Genomic DNA, 25,876 nt, shown 5'->3' with positions numbered 1-25,876 from the left:
GAACGTTTCAAAGACTTAAATAATTGTTCTTTTAGAAAAACAAATCTCCTTCGGGAGATAAAAAGCAGTGGGCAAAATACCCTCTTTTGGAAACAAAAAATCCCTGCACTGGGACAAAAAACCTCCTTCAGGAGACAAGTAATCCCAGCAATGGGCAAAATACCTTCTTTTAGAGACAACAACCCCAGCAGTTGGGAAGACAAATAATCCCAGCAATGGGACAAAAAAACTTCCTTCGGGAGAAAAATAATCCCAGCAATGGGACAAAAAGGCTCTTTCAGGAGACAAAAAGTCTAGGAAATGTGACAAACAAACAACCTTCGAGAGACAAATAATCCTAGCAATGGGACAAAAAACCTCCATCGGAACAAATAATCCCAGCAATAAGCCAGAAAACCTTTTTCGGGAGAAGTAATACTTGCTATGGGACAAAAATCCTCCTTCAGGAGACAAATAATCCCAGAAATGGGACAGAAAGCCTCTTTCGGGAAGCAAATAATCCCAGCAATGGGACAAAAAACGTCCTTCAGGAGACAAATAATCCCAGAAATGGGACAGAAAGCCTCTTTCGGGAGACAAAGAGTCCAGGAGACAAACAGTCCGGGAAATAGGACAAAAAAACTCCTTCGGGAGACAAATAATCCCAGCAATGGGACAAAAGACCTCCTTTGGGGGACAAATAATCTCAGTAATGGGACAAGAGACCAGTGGCTGATGCAATGAATTTAAGGATTTGCATCATAGAATCTAATGAAAATTATGATAAACCATCCAATGTCTATGTCTCAACTTTATCACCTCTGTCAAACGCACAGTGAAACGTTTCATAACAATGCTTAATAATCAAGTGAAAATGAGTGAAAAAGGATGCGTAATGCCTATGTGAAAGAATTTAGAAAGAAGCAAAAGACACAAAAGGATACAACAAGCAACAGCAAACAGGAAAAAAGAAAAAAGCCCATTATATGAGGCAATCTAGAGCAGCTAAAGCAGCAGAGGAGAAAGAAAAGCATAGAATATACAAGAAGAATCACAGAGCATCCAAAGCATCTGAATAAGAAAAGGCTAAAAATAATGCCTACATGAAAAGTTATACAGCAAAGCGCAAAAATAATATTCAATCTTGGATTTCATGAAGTAGCATTTCAAGGTCCACTGTTCATCTGTACCTGTTGTGATCAGTCATAGTATTATCATAGTGTAGTTTGTATTGATAAACTAATACAGTGTAACCCTGTTATTAATGGTTTGGTATTCCAATAAAAATCAACATTCTTTTTATCTCAATGAATTAGAATGTAGATTGCTAGCACTAAGAATTGCATTAAAAAAATTAATGCAAGCCCCTGGAGTAAAGCAACTCAAAATCTATGGTAATATTGTAAATGTTCTAGCAGATGTTATTAATACAGTCAGTGTGTTACCACGGTTACCTGGTGAGACTGGTACAATAAAAGTGAATTTAAAAAGAAAGTCATGGTACAAGACTTCTGTAACGTCATTTAATGTAAGACCTCATAGGGTTGTTGAGGCGGCATTATGGCTCATTAGTAGTATAAGTCTTTATAAAGATGAAGGTATTGTATTGAACCAAGATTGGATTATTAATTATAATGAAGAAATTTTACAACTTGAAAATGAGAGTGACAATACATGTGATCAACAATCAGTAACAGCTGATATAAATAGCAACAATATTAATGAAGCTTCACAAGAAATAGATGGTGAAGATGAATGGAGTGAAGATGACGTAGAAATTCGGCAGGTTTTACCGATGCTCTACTAACATCAACCGACTTTTGAGAAGCCACTGAACGTCAAAATATTCTCAATCTTGCACCAGCTTAAGGTGATAGGCCATTGAGTGTATTCAGATACAAATATTCTGAAGAATAAGCATATTCTGGAATGCTTCTTGGCCAGAGATGACCAGAAAATAAGGAGCATATGGTTGAACTCCACTACAGTGAAATCTGTAAATCTGAACTTAGAGGGTCAAATAGAAGAGCAGCCATGTGTGTTGAGAACATATTCTGCAAAACAAAAACGTTACAAATGAAATTCCTTTTAGGCCAGTCACAAACTGCACTCAGAAAATGTAATGGAAATAGCAGGATCTGAAATGCAGGAAACTTAAAACAACAAAGAACATTTGATAGCTTAATCTTTTATGATGAAGGATTTAAATTTTTGAGAGCTTTAAGAGGTTCACCTCCATATTTTGGGAAAGCTTAAAGATACCTTTTTGCAATGAAGACAGTAAGGTCCAGCTTCCTCATTTTGTAGTTTCTCATCAGCAGAAATACAATGGATACACCTTCTTAGAATACTTGGTCAAATTGTTGATCAGCAAAAATATACTGATAACGAACTAGAGAGTTTAAACTGGGAAGAAAAATGTAGATTAATTCAAAGTGATCCTGTAACTTGTGCCAGACATTTTGACCATAAAATTAGTCAATTCCTCGTAGTTTCTCTTAGGTGATACTGCACCTTTAGGGAAGATTTCTGGTTTGTTTTAGGTAGTTGAATACCAGCCAAGAGGTTCACGTCATATTCAAATGTTGGTATGGCTTGAGAATACATCACAGTTTTCTATCCACATGAATTGAGGATAAACAATTACAATCCTGCTTGTCTTAGTGCATGGAGAGCAAATATTCACATTCAGTTTGTCTTAGATATTTATGCATGTACTGCGGGAAATCCAAAACATCGCCCATACCCGAGGTCTTCAAAGAACGAAAACACAAACTGGAGAGATTACATCGATACAATTCGAGAGGAACTTCCTTTAATTTACAGAAATAGGACTTTATTCGAAGATTTTAGGCAGAATCTTGAGGGTTACGTAATTGCTTAGGGATTATTAGTCGCACATATTTATTTACAAAGGAAGTATACGTATTTCCTAATCCATATTTTTATTTTCTTTTAACTGTGATTTAGCACTGGCACTACAATTGGGGAATTTAACAAGCCTCATTGGACTGCTCATACCTCTAAATTAGAATTTCAGTTTTTCGAACAAAAATCATCGCTCTCTGTTTAAACCCAGAGATTTGATAACCTCGTTTTCTCGATTCGTATTTTTAGAATTAGGTAGTTAAATACCAGCCAAGAGGTTCACCTCATATTCAAATGTTGATATGGCTTGAGAATACATCACAGTTTTCTATCGACAGTGATGCGAATGTGACATCATATATGGATAATATAATTAGTTGTCAAAAACCAACAGACAACCATGAACCACTTAAACTAGTCAATAGACAAGTACACAGATATTCTCATAGTTGTCGGAAGAATACCAAAAGTGATGGTTGATTCACTTATCCGCAGCCTCCCCTGAAACAGACAAATTTTGTATCCTCTAAATACTGATATTCCTCTAAGTAAAATAAAATGACACCAAGATGCAAGTAAAATAAATCCAAAAGCATCTAAATGATATGAAAGAAGGCGGAGGTATATTCTTTGATCAGTAACTGTTTGAGCTCAGTCTCGCAAAAGAAAACTACTCGCTAGCTATAAGCTCATCATTTAATGCAGTTACTGCGTTGTTGAAAAGAAATCCACATGAATTGAGGATAAACAATTACAATCCTGCTTTTCTTAGTGCATGGAGAGCAAATATTCACATTCAGTTTGTCTTAGATATTAATGCATGTACTGCGGGAAATCCAAAACATCGCCCATACCCGAGGTCTTCAAAGAACGAAAACACAAACTGGAGAGATTACATCGATACAATTCGAGAGGAACTTCCTTTAATTTACAGAAATAGGACTTTATTCGAAGATTTTAGGCAGAATCTTGAGGGTTACGTAATTGCTTAGGGATTATTAGTCGCACACATTTATTTACAAAGGAAGTATACGTATTTCCTAATCCATATTTTCATTTTCTTTTAACTGTGATTTAGCACTGGCACTACGATTGGGAAATTAACGAGCCTCATTGGACTGCTCATGCCTCTAAATTAGAATTTCAATTTTTCGAACAGAAACCATCGCTCTCTGTTTGAACCCAGAGATTTGATAACCTCGTTTTCTCGATTCGTATTTTTATTAATTTAGGGAACCTCGTTGTGGGCCATCCGCGAGGAAAACCTCGGTCCTGAACGAACAGAAATAGAGTTCAGTAGTTGGTATATATCTTCACCAATGAAAATCGTACATTGAACAATTGTAACTAATTGCGTTTTGAGATGCCAAAGGGCAAACAAACTTTTCGGAGATTTGACTTTGAATGGCGCCATCGTAAAAAACATCGTAGTAACCTGGCGTTAAATTCATTATCATTACGTTAGTTACCATTACGCGAGCTCCACAAAAGGCTGTTGCTTTGATTTATCAAGGGTCAATCTGAACCAAGAGTGTGCATTTATTGTCAGCTTGTGTTGCAAAGAACGTAATGAAAGCCAGAGTGTTTAGCCTGCTGCCTTGCATTTTTAACTTGTGATTACTGAAAACTCCCTGTGTAGTTTTCTTGCTCGTGGACTTTTTTTATTACATTTTGTGACTTTTTAGTCTACAAGGCTACTATATACATATCACTGGTATATTTTTATACATGATTATATTTTTTATTAGTGTATGTAATGACGTAATTTAGCCAACGGGCTAGGATGTGACTTTTAAAAACTATCTCTCTATGTACCTGTTTTTATTTACCAATTTTTTAGATGATTGTCTTGTCTTTTCGTATTGTAATATCAGACCTTTCTTTCTCTTACCCAAGCTTGTAAAAACTTCCAAATTCTTCCTGGAAAACAGAGTGTTTTTCAATCAAAATCTGGATGTTGTAACTATGATAATCACTCTGGCATTGTATTTTCTTTAATGATACCACAAAGTAAGGTTTGTTCTTATAGCATTGACCAGTCAAACCTTTTATTTTGTTTTAGCTTTCCATTTACATTTCTATCAACTGAACTTTTCCTTTTTTTTTAAGGAGAATGTTTAAGTACTTTGCAACATTAAACAGGGTCCTTGAAATACTCTTATTTCGTGCTATTATCACTTTTAACTAAAATTAGCTTCTACTTCGCTTAAAACAGTTGATAAAAGAGTTACATATCAAGCCACCATTCAAGTTTTCACTTACAAACCACTTTTGGAGTTACTGAACATCGAAGAGATTTCGTTGCAGCATTATAACTAACTGCTTTCGTTTTTGTGTCTACCAGTACCGTGGCAACCGTAGACACTATTCCAGAGTGCTTGATTTGCAACCGTTGTGGAATGGATTTATACGCAACTCAGTGGCTCCAAGTCCAATGCTTGACGTTTCTTGAACGTTTTAAAGACTTAAATAATTGTTCTTTTAGAAAAACAACCTCCTTCGGGAGATAAAAGGCAATGGGCAAAATATCTTCTTTTGGAGACAAACAATCCCAGCAGTGGAGCAAAAAATCATCCTTCGGAAGACAAAAAATCCCTGCAATGGGACAAAAAAAACCTCCTTTGGGAGACAAAGAGTCCTAGTTATAAAACAAAAACCTCCTCGGGGAAAGGGACAAAAAACCCTCCTTCGAGAGACAAATAATCCCAGCAATGGGACAAGAAACCATCCTTCGGGAGCAAAATAATCCCAGAAATGGAACAAAAAAAACCTCCTTCGGGAAAAAATAATCCCAGAAATGGGACAAATAAACCTTCCTTCGGAAGACAAATAATCCCAGCAATGGAACAAAAAAAACCTCCTTCGGGAAAAAATAATCCCAGAAATGGGACAAATAAACCTTCCCTCGGAAGACAAATAATCCCAGCAATGGAACAAAAAAAGCTTCCTTCGGGAGAAAAATAATCCTAGCAATGGGACAAAAAGCTTCTTTCAGGAAACAACAGTCCGGGAAATGGGACAAACAAACAACCTTCGAGAGACAAATAATCCTAGCAATGAAACAAAAGACCTCCTTTGGGAGACAAATAATCGCAGCAATGAGACGAAAGACCTCCTTCGGGAGACAAATAATCCTAGCAATGAGACAAAAGACCTCCTTTGGGAGACAAATAATCCCAGCAATGAGACGAAAGACCTCCTTCGGGAGACAAATAATCCCAGTAATGGGACAAAAGACCTCCTTTGGGAGACAAGTAATCCCAGTAATGGGACAAGAGACCTCCTTCGGGAGGCAGATAGTCCCAGAAATGAGACAATTGATATAAAAATTGATGATAACATCCCTGAGAGTTGTGCCTGGTCCTGAAGCTGATACATGCAGTGATAATGCATATGCAAATGAAGTAATTACAGTAAATTATGACTCTTAAGTGTACACAAAGAAGTAGATATTTTCAGCTACGTTCACAAGTAAAATAAAGGATTAGAGATAGAGAGCCATCTAGAATATCAGTAAGAAAAATTATTAAGTCATTGAAATGCAGAAAATTACGAAGGAAACACAAAAATATGTCCAGAAAGTCAGTTCTTATTTCATCTCTTTTACATAGCATTGCAACAAATTATAACAGTGAAGTATCAGATATAGTAGGAGACAAGTTGACTTTTACAGTAATTATTTCAATTGTAATTATTTCAATTGTGTATCAACTACTGCATATGATATTGCAAAAAAGTATTTTACTGTCTGGAGATAATAAATTAAACCCAGGTCCTGAGACAAATCGTAGCACTTCAGTTGGAATTATAACCAGGGACAGATCTAATGCCCTGTTTAACTATAGACTGCTTTAACATGGTTTAAGGACACTAGATGTTGGTGGAGGAGGAGACTGCTGTTTTGGAAATTAAATTTAGAGGCATTCAATATTTAAGAGATAATCCTGAACGGTTTAATGCTGTAGAAAGTGATGTAGAAACGTCATGGTTGGAATACGTTATCCAATATGTTTATGAAAGGAACATGGGCTCATCATATTGATATGCAAGCAGTGGCTGATGCAATGAATTTAAGGACTCGCATCATAGAATCCAATTAAAAAGTTTTCAGAGATGACCTCAGTTGAACCATCAAATATGATAAACCATCCAATGTCTGTGTATCTAGGACACATAGGTGAAATGCATTATGTCTCAACTTTATCAACTCTGTCTCAAACAAGTTCAAATCAAACACACAGTGAAACATTTCATAACAATGCTTAATAATCAAGTGAAAATGAACGAAAAAGGTTGCGTAATGCTTTTATGAAAGAATTTTAGAAAGAAACAAAAGACACAAAAGGATACAACAAGCAACAGCAAACAGGAAAAGAGAAAAAAGCCCATTATAATAGGCAATATAGAAAAGCTAAAGCAGCGGAGGAGAAAGAAAAGCATAGAATATACAAGGAGAATCACAAAGCATCCAAAATATCTGAATAAGAAAAGGCCAAAAATAATGCCTACATGAAAAGTTATACAGCAAAGCGCAAAAATAATATTCAATCTTGGATTTCATGAAGTAGCATTTCAAGGTCCACTGTACATTTGTACCTGTTGTGATCAGTCATAGTATTATCATAGTGCAGTTTGTATTGATAAACTAATGCAGTCTGACCCGGATATTGACAAGTATCTCGGTTATATGATAAGTGTTGATGCCATTGAATGGGTTTGTAAAACATGCCATAATAACTTGGTTAAAAACAGAATTCCGCCATGTGCTGTTGTCAGTGGTTTGGTATTCCCACAAAAATCAGCATCCTTTTTATCTCAATGAATTGGAATGTAGATTGCTAGCACTAATAATTGCTTTTAAAAAATTAATGCAAGCCCTTGGAGCAAAGCAACTCAAAATCTATGGTAATATTGTAAATGTGCCTACAGATGTTACTAATACAGTCAGTTTGTTACCACGGTTACCTGGTGAGACTGGTACAATAAAAGTGAATTTAAATAGAAATTCGCGGTACAAGAGTTCTGTAACGTCATTTAATGTAAGACCTCATAAGGTTGTTGAAGCGGCATTGTGGCTCATTAGTAGTAATAGTCTTTAAAAAGATGAAGATATTGTATTGAATAAGATTGGATTATTAATTATAATGAAGAAATTTTACAACATGAACATGACAATACATGTGATCAACAATCAGTAACAGCTGGTATAAATAGCAACAATATTAATGGCGATTCACTAGAACTAGATGGTGAAGATGAATGGAGTGAAGATGAAGTAGCAGTTCGGCAGGTGTTACTGATACTCTGCTAACAGCAACCGACTTTTGAGAAGTCACTGAACGTCAAAATATTCTCAATGTTGCACCACCTTAGGGTAATAGGCCATTGAGTGTATTCAGATATATATATTCTGAAGAATTAGCATATTCTGGAATGTTTCTTGGCCAGAGAAGACCAGAAAATGAGGAACATATGGTTGAACTCCACTACAGTGAAATCTGTAAATCGGAACTTAGAAGGTCAAATAGAAGAGCAGCCATGTGTGTTGAGAACATATTCTGCAAAACAAAAACGTTACAAATGAAAATCCTTTTAGGCCAGTCACAAATTGCACTCAGAAAATGTAATGGAAATAGCAGGATCTGGAATGCAGGAAACTTAAAGCAACAAGGAACATTTGATAGCTTAATCTTTCATGATGAAGGATTTATATTTTTGAGAGCTTTAAGAGGTTCACTTCCATATTTTGGGAAAGCTTAAAGATACCTTTTTGCAATGAAGACAGTTAGGTCCAGCTTCCTCGTTTTGTAGTTCTCATCAGCAGAGACACAATGGATACACCTTCTTAGAATACTTGGTCAAATTGTTGATTAGCAAAAATATACTGATAACGAACTAGAGAGTTTAAACTGGGAATGCAAATGCAAAATGTGACATCATATATGGATAATATAATTAGTTGTCAAAAACCAACGGACAACCATGAACCACTTAAACAAGTAAACAGACAAGTACAGAGATATTCTCATAGTTGTCGGAAGAATACAAAAAGTTATGGTGGATTCAATTATCCGCAGCCTCCCCTGAAACAGACAGAAATTTTGTATCCTCTAAATACTGATATTCCTTGAAGTAAAATAAAAAGACACAAAGATGCAAGGAAATAAATCCAAAAGCATCTAAATGATATGAAGGAAGGCGAAGATATATTATTTGATCAGTAACTGTTTGAGCTCAGTCTCGCAGAAGAAAACTACTCGCTAGCTATGGGATCATCATTTAATGCACTTACTGCGTTTTTGAAAAGAAATCCACATGAATTGAGGATATACAATTACAATCCTGCTTGTCTTAGTGCATGGAGAGCAAATATGCACATTCAGTTTGTCTTAGATGTTTATGCATGTGCTGTGTACATGGTAAATTATATATCAAAGGCCCAAAAAGGAATGAGCGAACTTTTACAACAGGCTTGTACGGAAGCAAAGGAAGAGAATTCCAGTTTAAAACAGCAAGTCAGAGACATTGGCAGTAAAGTTTTTTGAATAATGTTAAAATAAGAGCTCAAGAATCTGTCTATATTGTTTAAAAACTTCCTATGAAAAAAGCATCTTTGACAAGTTATATTTATAAATACTTCGCCTCCTGAAGAGGGAGTGGAGCTTTTAAAGCCAATTAATGATATTATAGATATGTAGGATGACTGTGAAGAAATATATAATAGATACTGATAATCTTCTGTTATAACCATTTACGGATGATGATGATGATGATGATGATGATAAATCAAAACATCTGATTAGCCATTCTGCTGTTTTTAGAGTGGAGGGGCTGGTGTGGGTAAAGCACACCTCACAAAAGCACTCTCTCAAGCAGCCTTAAAGTAGTATAATGCTAGAGCTGGTGCCAACGTTTGTGACATTAAGGTCTTAATCTTAGCACCTACTAGTAAAGCAGCATATAATATTAAAAGTAATACAATACATAGTGCACTTGCAATGCGTGCATGTCAGTCATTGAGAAACTACAAACGTCCTGATTCAAGTAGACTGAACACATTGAGAAGTCAGCTTATTCGAGGTAAACTGATATTCACAGATGAAATATCCATAGTTGGCGACGAAATTTTTAATGTTGAAATCAACAATAGACTAAAGGACATTAAAGGTAGCTCACTACCTTTTAGGAGAGTTAGTATTATTGCTATTGGTGATCTATTTCAACACCAACCAATTACGGATGGTTTTGTATTTAAAGATATGGACAACTCTGGCTATGGTATTCTTGCTCCCAATTTGTGGCAAGAACATTTCAGTATGTTTAAACTACATGAAATAATGAGACAAAGAGAAAGCAAAGACTTTGCTGAGGTGTTGAATAGGTTAGGAGAGGGAAAACATACTACAGAAGATATTATGAAATTCAAGGAAAGAATAATAGAACCAACAGTTGTCACTACCCCTAAGATGTTCGTCACTTGTTTATACAGAATGCAACAGTCATTGAGTTCAATGATAGAGCACACTGTGCCATATCAGGTGCTAAGTACAGTATCAAAACAAATTTCAGTGTCATAGGAGCTGAGTCACAAGAACCGAGCAATAAAATCATGAAACAAATACCTAATGATCCGAGGAAAACTAAACAGCTGCATTCCATATTAAATGTTGCAGTCGCAGAGAAACCTGAAATCTCACAACACATGAACAGATAGATGATAGTATGACAAATAGTGCTGGTAATGTAATTAATATGGTACGAGTACATCAGACAGAGAGCATCTGGTATAGTAAGGGTACAACTTGACCACGCCGATGTTGGAACCAAAAACCAGACTTGACAATAGACAGTTACATGTTTAAGGTATTGAACCTACGTGGACACCCATCAAACCTGTTACTAAAGAGTTTGCTATTGGCAGAAACAGAAGAATACAAGTTCTTAGAAAACAGTTCCCATAAGGACCTGCTGCTTAGAGAAGGCTTACACATAACAGATCTTTGTGAACACAAAGTCGCTGTTAACTCTGATGCAAAGAAAGAAATGGAACGTTTAAGAAATAGTGCAAATTAGATTTGAGTATAAGTCCTGTTTACAATGTTGATCAAATACCATTAAAACTCTGTCACTTTAACACAAGATCTTTACATAGGCATACTGAAGATGTACGTAGAGACTTGTATTCTAATACTGATGTTAACATTCTCTTAGAGACAAGGTTCAGTCATTCAGACAATAATAGTATGTATAGCATTAATGGTTATAGTTTATCTAGAAATGATGCTACACCATCAGTTAATAATGTCAGACCATTTGGAAGTATGACAGTTTACAGTCGTATTGATTATTATCTTAGTTATCCATACTCTTGCAATTCTAATGGAGCTGAAGTAACGGTAATTAGGCTGATGACTGCCCGACATCTATATTAAAATTAATATCCTCATTACTTAATGTAAATTATTTAATCTTCAATTTTTAGTAAAAACAAGGCTCAAAATGCAGCAAGTAATAATAAAGAAGATTCTACTTTGACAGGTAAGAAAAACTCATGGTAGATGACAAATGTTTCCTTTTAATAAATTTGTTCCCTTCCTAATAAATTTGTTTCCTTTCGCTTTTCCTTTTTCCTTTTCAAATTAATTGATTTTTGCAATAAAATGTGCAATTTTCTACAATTCAAGCAGGAGATCCTCAGATATGAAGCTTTTCCACAGTAGGTCTACAAGTTATGTTTCCCTCTTAGCTTTCTCTCTTAGCTTTTAGTTGTATATAGTTTATAAATTATATTGAAATTGTAATATAGCATATTTTTATTTCATTTTAGCTTTTTTTTTCTCGAAGATATTAGCTCTACAGCTACTTTGAATTTCGAGCTTAAATAAAGTATATGTATGTATGTATGTATGTATTACAACTGAATGTTAGAGATATAGGCAACTGATAACCTTTTGATAATGCTTTGATTTTCTCTAACAATTTCAGTTCTTGAAGGTAATATTTATAATCTGAGCCCTGTAAAGACAGCCAAAACTTCAACGACCAATTGTTATGATTGTCACCTCCAAAGCAATCCAAATGATGCAGTGCGTTTGGTGCGTTGCTCTCCGCAAAAGCGAAGTAACCGGCAGCAAGCATATTAGAAAAGATCACCAATAAAGATTACGGAAACCAAAGGAAATACCACAAAAAAACTACTTCAGATAATGAAGAATACACCACAGTCAAGTCTGAAAAAATGACACCTGCTACACTGGAATTTCCCTATGATGATTGATGTGTCAGCAACCTTCTTTCTGTTGTGGATGCCTTGAATAAAAATGTTTGCCAAACAGTAGGCTTAAAAGTAAAAATAGTCACAAAAAGTGAAAAGAAGCAGGTCAATATATAAAATGTCAAGATCAAATACAAAGTTGACAGCATAACAGCCGATGAAACACAGTCCATGAAACTTGTCCTTTGGGAAAACACAATCAACAAAGTAAACAACAAGCAAAAGCTACCTCTTGAAACATCTTACAGTAAGCACCTTTGATGATATTAAATTTATGAATACGAAGAAATCAATTCAGTGTAATTCATGAAGTTGATGACATTGACAACAATAATATCGATAACCCAGAACTGAAAGAAAACATCCTTACAGGCCAATACATTGGTGTTGATATTAATAAAACAGCCTGTTGTATGGTATGCAACAAAAGTCTTCCAACAGAAGCTTTAGATGATGAAATGATCACTTGTAATAATTGCAAGATAACACCTTTATCCTTGCTGAAATGTCCAAGATTATAGTACACTAATTTTATTTCTTAACAACATATGACAGAATTGCCCATCCCCTAATCTTGTCACGTATGTCCAGGATTGTTACAAAAGTAATTCATATGTGACGGATTTATTTCTCAATTTTACGTTGCTTCATCTATGAGAGAATTATGTGTGTTATGATGAATTTTTATAGGTGAGGACAATATGTGATGCCTCTTAGGCTAGCGTGGCCTCCTCTGCGTGCAATCCTGGACATTACTCGATCTTGTGAGAGTGAAATTTTAAAATTTGCGATAGAAAGGCATACCAGCAGACTCCCCTAAAAAGAAAAGGAACATTCCAAATTTACCCCAAGTAGACATATGTAATCGTTGACTACCTATGTTCCAAGGCATTTTGTAGGTAGAGTAACAAAAAACAAGACACCGACCGCCAGCAGTGAACACCACACCGAGTTCAGATCCACCACTGTCCTGCCCTACGTCAAAGGCCTCTCCTAAAAAAACTTTACCACTGTCTACGATAACAAAGCATACGCGCTGTTTACAAGTCAGAGACTACGCTACGATCACACAATTTCAGTTTTTCGAACCGAAACCATCGCTCCTGCTTGAACCCATATATTTGATAAGCTCGTTTTTTAGATCCGTATTTTTAACAATTTAGGGAACCTCGTTCTGGGCCATGAAAGAGAAAGAAATAGAGATCAGTAAGAGGTACATGTCTTCACCAATGAAAATCGTACATTGAATTATTGTAACCATCCGCCTTTTGAGATGCCAAAAGGCAAACAAACTTTTCGGAGATTTCACTTTGAACGGCGCCATTGAAAAAACATCGTAGTAACCTGGCTCTCTGTTTGAACCCAGACATTTGATAACCTCGTTTTCTCGATTCGTTTTTTAAATAATTTAGGGAACCTCGTTGTGGGCCATCCGAGAGGAAAAAACTCAAACCTTAACGAACAGAAATAGAGGTCAGAAAGAGATATATATCTTCACCAATGAAAATCGTACATTGAATTATTGTAACCAACTGCGTTTTGAGTTGCTAAAGGGCAAACAAACTATTCGGAGATTTGACTTTGAACGGCGCCATCGTAAAATCATCGTAGTAACCTGGCCTTAAATTCATAACCATTATACGAGCTTCACAAAAGGCTGCTGCTTTGATTTTTTTTTAAAAAATCATTTTATGAGTCGAGGATATCTTTTTGTGGTGCTATCAACTATCTAAGCAGATCGTCTAGCGATGAAAAAAATAGCAAACGTTTCCTAGCTCATAGCTAGGGAGCCAGGCTGCTAAGCATTATGCAAGATGGTGACGGTCGTTGTCCATTTTTAGCACAAATAACGATAACGTTGTGAGATATATTAGCTTATTTTATCCAGAGACAAAACCAAGATACCAGAAAAAGAGAATAGGTTCATATAGAAAGGGATATGTGAAAATTCAACCAGATTTCATCATTATGAATGGCCACAAATTTTACAATTTATTGTGTTTTGAATTAGAAACAAATTACAAAAGAAGCGAATCACAATTAAAAATAAAAGAGCAGTATTTGGTAAATGGTTATGAATTCATAATTTCAAATAATTACGATCTTATCTCGCGAAAATTATATGAATATATGTCTCGAATTAGGATAAAATGTAGGTACTGCACTAATAAGTTTAAGATAAACGAATCTCACCCAACACAAAAAAGTGTTTTCATAAACATATTTATATGCATTATATAGTAAGAATTATCTAATGTACATGAGTGAAAATAATCAAACATCAGAAGGAAAACACTGATCGTGTAATATTTGTCCTTATGCTACTGTGACGTTGTGTGATAAAAACACACATTTGAAATCAATGAAAGATGCATACTTTCTATCAAACAGGACACTAAATGTTGTAGAAATGGGAACAAAAAAGATTCCAAAACATTTGAACAAACACGAAAGGAAAAAAGCATGTATCATGTATTCTAAAATTATATATTTAGACAAAGGTATTGTCCTATATGTCCACTTCATAGTTGTAGGATTAAGTGCAAGTATCAACATCTTAAATCTAAATTTCATAAAAAATTCCAGGATCTAAATGAAAAAAGCCAAGAATTGTGGAAAAAAGCCATCGATGATCATCAGAAATAAAAACAAAATGGATCAAAATCTGAATCAATAACAGAATATTATAGAAGTGAATGGTGTTGTGAATTTTGTGGCAGTCCTGATTATTAATGAGTAGGCCGAGCACAACATACGAAATCCGAAAAACTGTACAATCATCCTTTTAATGTCGAAATGAAAATGAAAGACATTTGTTTGTAGAGAAAACTTGTTAATTTGAAACCATTGAGAATTAAGAAGCATTAAGATACTTTTATCACTTAAAATGCCTATGATGGAACCTTGGTTTTGACTAAATAAAAGAGTTTCCTTAGAATATTAGTTATTTCGCTCGGCTTTGAACCGAAAGAAGGGAGTTCGTTTCTTCCAAGAGCCTTGCCATCATATAAAGAATTTTCTGCTGTGCAATATAGTATGGAAAAACAAGAATAGAGAAAAAGAGGTGGAGAGATATAATATTTCACTGATAAAGATAGAAAAAAAATGGAATAACTAAGAGCAAAAGTAAATATATGTTAAATAAAGAATGATTTTGTGATACATATAATAATTATAAAAATTACTTATTAGCTCATTACTCAGTAGAATGAACGAATTAGATCTTAGTAAATGATCAAAATCCCAATGTACATTTGTATCACGATGCTTTTGAAGCAGAAACCAAAACGGCAATTACTGATGATCACAAACCAGTTCCTACTGCGAGAATTCAGAAACTAATGATGAAATCCTAATGATGAAAACCTCGTAAGGAATATTATAAAGACAATATCTTCCGCCCACCATTTGAATTTAGGGATGATTACAAACCAACACCAGCAATAAGAACTAAAGAGATAGTTTTAGGAAAACCAACTCTAATATTTAGAACAAAAATAACTCTTACTAATAAAGTTCTGAAAGGATTCACTGAATTATTTGAAGTAACAATAACGATAGAAAAAATTGCAAAATGCAATTAAATTTATCGAAAAACAATTTATAACATTACTATTGGAAATAAATGGTTTCAAATTCATCGAAACATTTAGGATTATCTTCGCGAAAATAAAAAAATAAAAATTACGTTCTAATAAAAGACTTCAATAAATCTATGTTCAACCAAACTAAATATGAACATGGAAAGCGTTTCGTGCATATTGTCTGCAGCGTTTCGGCAGTGAAGATAAGTTGAAAAATTATAAAGAAAACTGTATAATTGTCAATGAAAATTATAACATAGCTAGTAAATTTGTCTAATCAAATTCAATTGCGTGAGCGTGCCTCATATTCCTATTGTGCACGCTCATGACGTCGGCAAACAAATCCCTCGAGAAACAGAATCTTTGTCTTTCTTTTGGATAAGAGAATTTTGTATTCAATCAGAAAATAAAGTTAATTTACACGTATAAATTCACCTAGCAGTTTTTTGAACAATCTAAGACAGGATCGTTTACAACGTAGCGAAATGTTTTCCTTAAACCAAATTATCAACACGCTGAAGCGTAGCAGAGGGAATATTAACCCTTTTACAACATTTAAACCATCGGGTTGAAAATGTTATTAAACAATTGGTTCATACGTCAGCTGTGCGTTCATCGAGATATGAAGCATTTAGGAAGTTTGGAGAGCACGAAAGATGCGTAAGAGTTGCTCTCGATTACGCCTCGAGCAACTCTAGCTTCTTGAGTGCTCTTCAAACTTCCCGCGTGCTTCGTATCTCGATGAACGCACCCTGACGTATGAACCAGTTGTTAAATAATCATTCAAAATGCCTACAATGGGAAATAATATATTGAAATTTAATAATCTCCATTAACAATTACCAGTGGCATTTGTCATCTATGCTGATTTTAAAGTAATAACAGGAAAAGTGGATGAAACTCAAACAATGACAAATCATTTACAGAAGAATACCAAAAGCATACAGATTGTGGATATGGGAGTGAGGTCTTATGTTGTTATGTTGTTATTGAATAATTCTGGAAATTGGAAATCATAAGGATAGGTTAGACTATCGAATTGATTGTTCATAATTATGAGAACATAGTGAAATATAAAACGTTAAAAGGAGCATCTTATATCAGACTACCATGTGAGCTAAGAAACTCATCAAAAGGATTAGTCAGCATGAAAAACAATGATGATCAATGTTTCAGATGATGTCATAGTCGACATTTAAACCCTCAAGAAAAATATCGTCAGTGAATCGAAAAACTGATAAAACAACATGTTGAAAAATTGAATTACTTAGCCATCACATTACTCGGGTATCTGTGAAACATTTCAATAAAATCGAGAAACAAAATAACATTAATTTTAATGTATTCAATTACGAAGAAAAGAAATCATTTCCTATTTACATATCTTAAGAAAAATTCGATGATCAGATGAATCTGTTATTGATAACAGAAAACGAAAATCAAAATTACTTTCTAATAAAAGACTTCAATAAATTTATGTTGAACCAAAGTAACGATGAACATGGAAAGCGTTTAGTACATATTGTCTGCAGTGTTTCGGCAGTGAAGATAAGCAGAAAAGTCATAAAACTGTATGATTGTCAATGAATATTATAACATAGTTAGTAAATCAAATTCAATTGCGTGAGCGTGCTTCATATTTCTATTGTGCACGCTCATGACGTCAGCAAACAAATCCCTAGAGAAACAGCATCTTCGTTTTTCTATTGGATAAGATAATTTTGTATTCAATCAGAAAAGAAAGATAATTTACATGCATGAATTCACCTGTCAGTTTTTTGACCAATCTAAGACAAGATCGTTTACAACGTAGCGAAATGTTTCCCTGAAACCAAATTATCAACGCGCTGAAGCGTAGCAGAAGGAATATTAACCCTTTTGCAACATTAAAACCATCGGATTGAAAATGTTATTAAACAATTGGTTCATACGTCAGCTGTGCGTTTATCGAGATATGAAGCACTTGGGAAGTCACTCAAGAGGCTAGAGTTGCTCTCGGCTACACTTCGAGCAACTCTTACACATCTTTCGTGCTCTCCAAACTTCCCGCGTGCTTCATATCTCCATGAACGCACGCTGACGTATGAACCAATTGTTAAATAATGCAGATTGTGGATATGGGCCTAAGGTCTTATGTTGTTATGATGATGAATACAGGAAACCAGTTCAGAAATGTAGAGGGGAAAATGCTGTTTCTAAAGTCATGGAAAATATGTCAAAATGGTATCAACAAAGAATAAAGAAAAATCACAATAAACTATTAATAATGACTGATGATAATAAAGGAAATTTTCATGAAGCTGGTGAATGCCATATTCGTAATAAAGATACTATTGTAAGAGACCATTGTCATGTAACTGGTAAATATGGTGGATCAGCTCACCCACATTTTTATTTAACTTTTAAGCTGACCGATAAGATTCTTGTTATTTTACATTTGAGAGGTTATGACATTCATTTCATTATGCAAGAAACTGCTAAACTAAATCAGGATATTAAAGTCATACCCAGTAAAATGGAAAACTAAATGGCTTTCATGCCTGGGAAACATATAGTTTTCATTGACAGCTTCCAATTTATGAGTTCTAGATTTGAGAAATTAGTAGATAATCTACCAAGTGAATCATTTAAATATACATCACAAGAATTCAAAAATAAAAAATTAGATTTCTTCTAAAACAAAGGAAAACCTTAGGAAAAGATTCAATGGCAGACTTTTAAAAAGTAAAGAGAAATAATCAAATATGGCTTAAAACCAACTTATGTGAGTGATAAAATATTCAATGAAAATCTAGTTGCAGAGTACAAGATCAAAGAAACACTAACCCTCAATCGGCCAGCATATGTGGGAACGTGCATTCTTCATCTAAGTAAGACATTATGGATGATTTTCGTTATAATTGAATCAAACAAAAGTGGCAACAAAGAAAAACTACTTTTAACAGACACAGACAGTCTAACTTATGAAATTGAAACTGTAGATGTGTATAAAGACTTTTGGAATAATACAGATAAATTTGACAACAGCGGCTATCCAGAGAACACTCCATATTTTGACAAAAGAAACAAATAATTTATTGGAAAACTCAAGGATTAAGCTGGCGGTATTCCAAGTAATAATTTGTTGGTTTAAGATCTAAAATATACTCATACATGAAATACAGTTACAAAGGCAGTAAAACAGCGGAAGGAATAAAAAAGAATGTTATATAAAAAAGAGCATCAAATATGAAAACTATAAGAACACATTATTTCACAACAAACAGTTGTATCTGTTACGAGTGTCAATGTAGAGCAGGGTTGTTCCTAGACAAAACTCTGGTTCGTCGGTAACAGTAACAAACTGATTTATTTCCACGTAGTTAACTTCTCGACTTTACAGCACTAAGCTTCTTCACAATTCTCTCTCTTTTTTTTTTTGTCGATGAAACTATCGTTCTTATATACATGAAGTCCAAGGATCTAGAAACTTCCGAAAGAAGTAGATTTAGCAGATTAACAAGGTTTCTAAATCTGAGGAATCCGAAGTCAAAACCACCAACTTGGAAGTTATGAGATAAACAAAGTATCTTTGAGCTGTTTTGATGGCAAACGTTACACGATAATGGTATAACAAGGTATGCCCATGGACATTACAAAATTTGAATCAATGTTTTCATAATTTGTTAAATATCAGTATTCATAATGAGGTGAAGATATGTAATATTATTCAATTTCTCAAAAACATCGGCACCTATTCAATAGAGAGGACAAAATCATATCTATGATACAGAAACACAGTTGTGGTGATCAAACGAGAGAATCGTAATTTGAACTTCCTCTTTAACAATCAGGTGATCTGGTTCTATTTGGTAAATGAAATATTTTGAATCATGGAATATTCATCATCATATGGTGAGTAGTATAGAGTCGGTTCGGTGTGAGATCAGTCTTTTCGAAACTGGTTTCGTAACGCCAACTCGTATACTACTATTAAGTAATTTGAAATTTGTGATGTTAGCCATTAAGTGTGTTAAAATGCATGCAATGTTAGGTAACCCCTTCGCTTTCACGAACGGCCAACACTCGAAACAAACGTCAACTCTAGAAACTTTTAATTTACATCATCAACCGCCAACTAGCTGGTCGATATGGGCTGTTGAACCTTGCTTGTAATTTTTTTTTGTTTCTATCAATCTGTGGACTTCGAATATTTTACTTACTATCTTATGAATGTATATTCACCAAATCAATACGAAACAAGGCGACCGATTCCGAGAACACCAAAAGGAATGACAAAAACGCTTACAAACCGTCTCCCAGGCACTTTAACCTCCCTAATCTCTCGTGAAACACACGACAGCCTGCAATTTTTCCTTACATTTAAGAAGTTCGAAAAGCCGCGTATCAAGTTTTTCTCATGAAAAGTCTCCTTGTTCAAAATCGAACATGCCAGATTTACCGCGGTTGATTTACTTCGCCTTTTTTCGAAGACAAGAATATATAGACATTAAATATGAAATGTTTATAGGAAGGCCATGATTGCATTGAGTACATCATAATAATTTTGCAGCACATACTTTGTGCTCTTATATCTACTAATTAATACCTATGATTCAAAGACCTACAACAAGAAGAGCACGTCTTACCGTTTCTTTCGTTTCTAGCGAAGAGAGGAGTTGTGGGTTGTCTGTGTGTGTTTATGTGCAGAAAATGGAGCTACGCTATTGGTGGGAACATGGTAACGTCAATCTAAACAGTCGACTACGTCTTCAGTTTCTCCTAACAAATCTCTCATGCTCTAGGCGTGCTTTACAACAGAACAAAGCAAAGTCAATGCTCTATCTGTCAAAGAAACTCACCCTCTTTATGAATAGTAAATCAGTTTACCGTACAAAGCATCATGTTAAAAAGATTTGAAATAACACTTTGAATACTACCTTGGTCACGGAAATGCCAAAAGTAATCTCTTTTTTAAAATTAATTTCGAGTTTAGATTTGCATGAATACTTTTTCGAATGAAATTAATATTTGCATATTGTAAATTGACAGCATGTTTCGCTTCGATAGTATCTTTTATGCCAATTACCCAATTGTCATTCAGACAAGAGACCAAGTCAACGAAGTCACCTTTGCTGTTTATAGTTAATAAACTCACTCACATGTGGTTGACTTCCGCTTTTTCATCATTAGTAATTGTGATTTCTTGATTTCGACCGCAATCGTTTTTAAGAAGGCTTGCAATCAAAACAATTAATCTTGGCCAAAAATTGTTAATAACCTTGTAACAGCTTCGACACTTCCTTGAGGGAGAATTATGATACGAGGCTCATAGTTTGATATGGAGTTATGGCTTTGTGATGTGAGGAACGGGGAAAAAAGGCGTAACACTTGCTGGAGGCCAAGCCGAGAGCAATTTTGAAAACAAGTTTTGTTTGTGATTAACATCAAGCTCTCGATACGCGCTTATAACTCTCTTGCTTCTTGCCGGCTCAGAGCGTAACGAAGGCCAAATCTAAGGTGAAGAAAATGAATTCGCAAGTTATAAAGCATCGACAACCCATCGTCAGGTACTTTACGACTCCCTTTTATTTTGCCTACCTGTGTTGATGACCAGAACGCAGGCTCAACAGAAGAGGCAGCGTAAGCAGGCTACGTGCAGTATCAAAAATGCATCAATATTTTTCGATCCAACCTGGATGTCAATGATAGTGGCTGTTTGGGATCTGTTCGGTCCCATCCAAATAATAGTGTACTCACAGTAAGATTCATCGAGAGTAGTACAGACCAATCATGGTCAAGGTATTTAACTAACATGTCACGCTATGTTACATAGGATGACGGGCTTTTTGTACAAGTAGTTGCAGATGCATTCAACTTGACAATCCACATTAATGAATCTATTCCAGGGTTTGCATCGGTTACAAATATCAGTCGGGTTAGCTCAGAAACTGATACTACCGTTAGAAATATTGGACATATTAATGAAACACACTATGTTTCAACTGTTCCTTTCAATGAAGAGACATTGGTAAGCAGTGTAATTCATAACAATGAATGGGAGCTACTTCATAACAATGGGAGCTACTCATTAGGTGACGATTTCAATCACTCTATATTTGGAATCCGTCTGGCAAATGTGGCTATCATGAGTTGAACCAGGCCATCTAGCCACAATATCTGCCAACATTCCTGCAAAATTCAATTGTATTCAATACACTAAAACTGGTTTTAACATTTTTGTTTTACGTTGCGTACACAAAATTTTGATACAGCTTAGGTGTATAGTATTTCTGCACGAGTCTTCCCTCCCGTAAAATTTCCATAATGAGAGCATACACATAGGCCCAAAATTTGAAGTAGTAATCACGAGATCACGTCATTCATTTTGTCAAAGTAGTGTACTCGGAACGGGATTGCCGCTAACAATGAACTACGGTTCGTAACTAACAACAATTAACTACCCTAACTCTATGCAATTTATGCCTTTCTTGATATGGTAAACTTCAAGACATTCCTTGGCCTGTATTTTTGAGCGACGAAAAATCACACGTTGTTAAACAATGCTACTTAGCGAGAGAATGCTCTGTAATGCTTTGTTCCAGCCATTGAACCAACGCAGCTCACTAAACGGTTAAACAGACATGTTGCCCTTTGCTTAATCAATAATCAGAGCTAGACATATTTTCTTACCACGATAGCAGCAGATTGCCTGGACATTTTGATGGAGTGAAATTCTTTCCAGTTCATGAAGTCCGGCTCATTTTCGTGAGGGGCAGTTATTCTAACGTGGGTACCGTTGATGAACCCAATGGCATAAGGGAAACCACCAAATCGAAACAAACCTTCCTTAATGTCGTCTCGTTCCACACGAGTGGACGGAAATCTTTCGAATCGCCTCACTTTGCAAGGCTTGTGTCACACGACCAACTACTCGCCTGACGGTTAACACATAAACGAAAGTATTTTCAAAACTATTTACATAAAAGTGAGAGCGGAAAAAGTGATCCGAGATACTTTTCCAGGATTTGATGAGTCAAATGTCAGCCGAGTGGTTTGTCGTGTGACACAAGCCTTGACCGCAAAGTTAGGCGATTTCAAAAGATTTCCGTCCACTCGTGCGGAGCAAGACGACATTAAGAAGGTTTGTTTCGATTTAGTAGTTTCCCTTGTGCCAGCAAATTCGGCATGTCAGTAGCGAACTCGAACACAGCTTTGGAACTAGCGAAGTAGCGCTGAAAACGACGGCTAAAACCACTTTAAATCGAGCGCAATAACAAACATGCATCCTACGTAGTTCTTTATTGAATATCCTTTGTTCTGTGTTGTGCTCAAAAATCGACAAACCTAAGCCCTCGCTTTTGTGATTATAGTAAATTCTCACATCGTTCCGCAATGCGCACTGAAATTAAAATACGACGCTCTCACTGTTATGTAAATAGTTTTGAAAATACTTTCGTCTATGTTCCGATCGTTACTCTGCTCTCAGAGATCACATTTACACATTAAGAAAATATATTCCATATATGGAACGAAATGAGTTCCAACCAAGAAACGAAATGACTGGATAACTCGCTCGACAGCTACATCTCCTTTGGTGCAACTTACCCGACAATCAACGTCGTATGCAGAGAAGAATGTTTCGCTGCCAGCTGGATCCCTTAGAGTCTTTTGCTGACTCTGAATTTAGATTCAGGTATCGTTTTGGATGAGAAGCAGTACAATACATCGTTTACCTTGTTGCGGACGAAATAACACCACAAACAATAGGAAGCATGCAGTCTCAACGATAATACAAGTCCTTTTCATTACCTTGAGATTACTGGCTTCGGGTTCGTTTCTACAGGTGATTACAGATAATTTTCTAGGATTTGATGAGTCAACTGCCAGGCGAGTAGTTGGTCGTGTGACACAAGCCTTGACTACAAAGTTAGGCGATTTCGAAAGATTTCCGTCTACTCGTGCGGAACGAGACGACATTAAGGAGGGATTTTTTCGATTTGGCGGTTTCCCTTATGCCATTCAGTTCATCGACGTTAACCACGTTAGAATAGCTGCCCCTCGCGAAAATGAGCCGGACTTCATGAACCGGAAAGGATTTCAATCCATCAAAATGTCCATGCAATCTGCTGCCATCGAGGTAAACAAATATGTTTAGCTCTGATTATTGATTAAGCAAAGGGCAACATGTCCGTTTACCCCAAAGCTTTATACTATCATACTATCTCATGTGTATACCAGGAGTTATTTTCTCCTTAATGTAGGCACGAAATTCGTAGGAATTTTAAATTCTAAATTTTGGGCCTATTGTATGCTCAAAGTATGGAAATTTTACGGGAGGGAAGACTCGTGCAGAAATACTATACACCTAAGCTGTATCAAAATTTTGTGTACACAACGTAAAAAAAAAATGTTAAAACCAGTTTTAGTGTATTGAATACAATTGAATTTTGCAGGAATGTTGGCAGATATTGTGGCTAGATGGCCTGGTTCAACTCATGATAGCCACATTTGCCGGACGTCAGCCGTAGGAGGTAACCTTGAAGGGACTGGTGGTGTGCTACACGGGAATGGTGGCTATGCATGCTCTCCATTCCTCGTGACCCTATACCTCAACCCCAAAACACCTCAGGAGGAGCATTCAACATAGCATACAAGTTCACACGATGTCCATAGGGCGAACTTTTGGAATGTTGAAGAAGAGATTCCATGTGCCACACTAAGAAGTGAGGATGGCTCCTGACAGGGTAAGCACCTTGATTGTAGCCTGCTGCATTTTACTCAACCTCGCTGTCAAATTAAGGGAACCAGAGCCAGAGGACTTTGACATGGATGATGAAGGGTGTGCTGCTCACCTTCACACCCAGTACCATGGTCTCGAAACTGGTAATGCTGTTAGAGAGCACGCTGCTTACAACCTTTTTAAATTGGGAAATGTTCACAGAGTTACATGATCAATGCTTTATTTTTTCACCACTCGTGGAAATCTTTGATGATGACAATTCTTTTCTTTTAAGAAAGTGCGAATGGCTGATATATTCTACGCACAACTAATTGTGTTTATCATTTGCATGTTAAACTATAAAGCCATTGCCTTACCCTTTTCCAGGGTCAGCGTTTTTGTAATTGGGTGTAAACATTTGAAAGAAATAGTGACACTCACAGTAGGCTTTTTGCAATAGTTCAATGTATATCCTACTTTTATAATAAGCATTGAGGTAATAGGGCATTAGGCGTTAAGGTAATAGGTATTAGTTTGTTAATTGTCTTGACTGCATTAAGAGTGTCATTGTAAGTAAAGATCTGTGCATTAAATGATTAATGACCTTCATACTTATTTAATACTGCCCTCTGTTTTCTTAATAATGAATATATATTTAAATGTGAAATAGTTTAAGGTAAAAGTTCACTTCTACAAGCAAAAATGGCTCATAAAAAAATGTGTAGAAGGTCTAGGTGTTAAAGCTTTGACAATGTGCAGAAGGTCTAGGTGTTAAAGCTTTGACAATGTGCAGAAAGTCATGTTTACTGATCTACTTTTTTAAAAAATTAGTGGGGACATTTGAACGCAATTTTTGCCCTAGGGGCGAGAATTTCAACAAAGCAATCTTTAAAAGTTCAAATACCTGGGGAGCTGCCAGGAAAAAAAGGGAAGGATATCAAAGAATCCAACTGATTGTTATATTATTAATAAAAGGCATCAAAATTAAAACCATTATGTGATTAAGCATATGTATTTTTCTGGGGAAATGGTGTATCAGTGATATGAAAATATGACCGTAGCAATCCAATTATTAACAGTTTCACGAGCCATAACCAGGACCATGGCAACTTGATCGTGTAAAGATTTGTTCATAAACTACCTTCTGTCTCATTTCAGAGGCGAATAGTTGTTGTTGACATTACTAAAGATGAATAACGCATCATTTGGGTGAAAACCGTCCAATCACTTAATTTATTTATGGCGATTTTTACAACAGATGCCGTCTCAGATCATAACTTTGCAGTTTAAAAAGAAGCCCAGTGTTTGAAAGTTACAAGCAACTTAAGATTTGATTACAATGGTTTAATAACTACATAAATGAATATGTAAAAAGCTGCACTATAGATAGCGATCTAGAGGGAGTGAAATGGTCAGCTGATGAGTAGCTCCCATGTTGAGGATCCAAAGGATACCACTGTTTTGTCCAAA

General features: G+C 35.6%; 2 long non-coding RNA genes and 1 pseudogene across 3 annotated transcripts in view; 2 read left to right on the top strand and 1 right to left on the bottom strand.

Moving 5' to 3' along the window:
• Window positions 1-25,876, top strand: part of LOC149044175 (uncharacterized) — a 123,328-nt pseudogene that overhangs the window by 76,565 nt on the left and 20,887 nt on the right. The window lies entirely within an intron of this gene.
• LOC149044180 (uncharacterized) lies at window positions 7,872-22,644 on the bottom strand. Its single transcript, XR_016187638.1, has 2 exons — window positions 22,378-22,644; window positions 7,872-21,876 (listed from the first exon to the last, which is right to left on the bottom strand). It is a non-coding gene; the product is annotated as an uncharacterized LOC149044180 (long non-coding RNA).
• LOC149044179 (uncharacterized) lies at window positions 23,202-25,400 on the top strand. Its single transcript, XR_016187641.1, has 2 exons — window positions 23,202-23,824; window positions 24,141-25,400. It is a non-coding gene; the product is annotated as an uncharacterized LOC149044179 (long non-coding RNA).

Source organism: Pocillopora damicornis, chromosome 6 (genome assembly GCF_964200805.1).
Source record: "Pocillopora damicornis chromosome 6, jaPocDami1.2, whole genome shotgun sequence".
In the NCBI taxonomy this organism is placed as follows: domain Eukaryota; kingdom Metazoa; phylum Cnidaria; class Anthozoa; order Scleractinia; family Pocilloporidae; genus Pocillopora; species Pocillopora damicornis.
The sequence above is the reverse complement of the archived record's forward strand: the minus strand, read 5'-3'. Positions and strand labels throughout refer to the sequence as shown.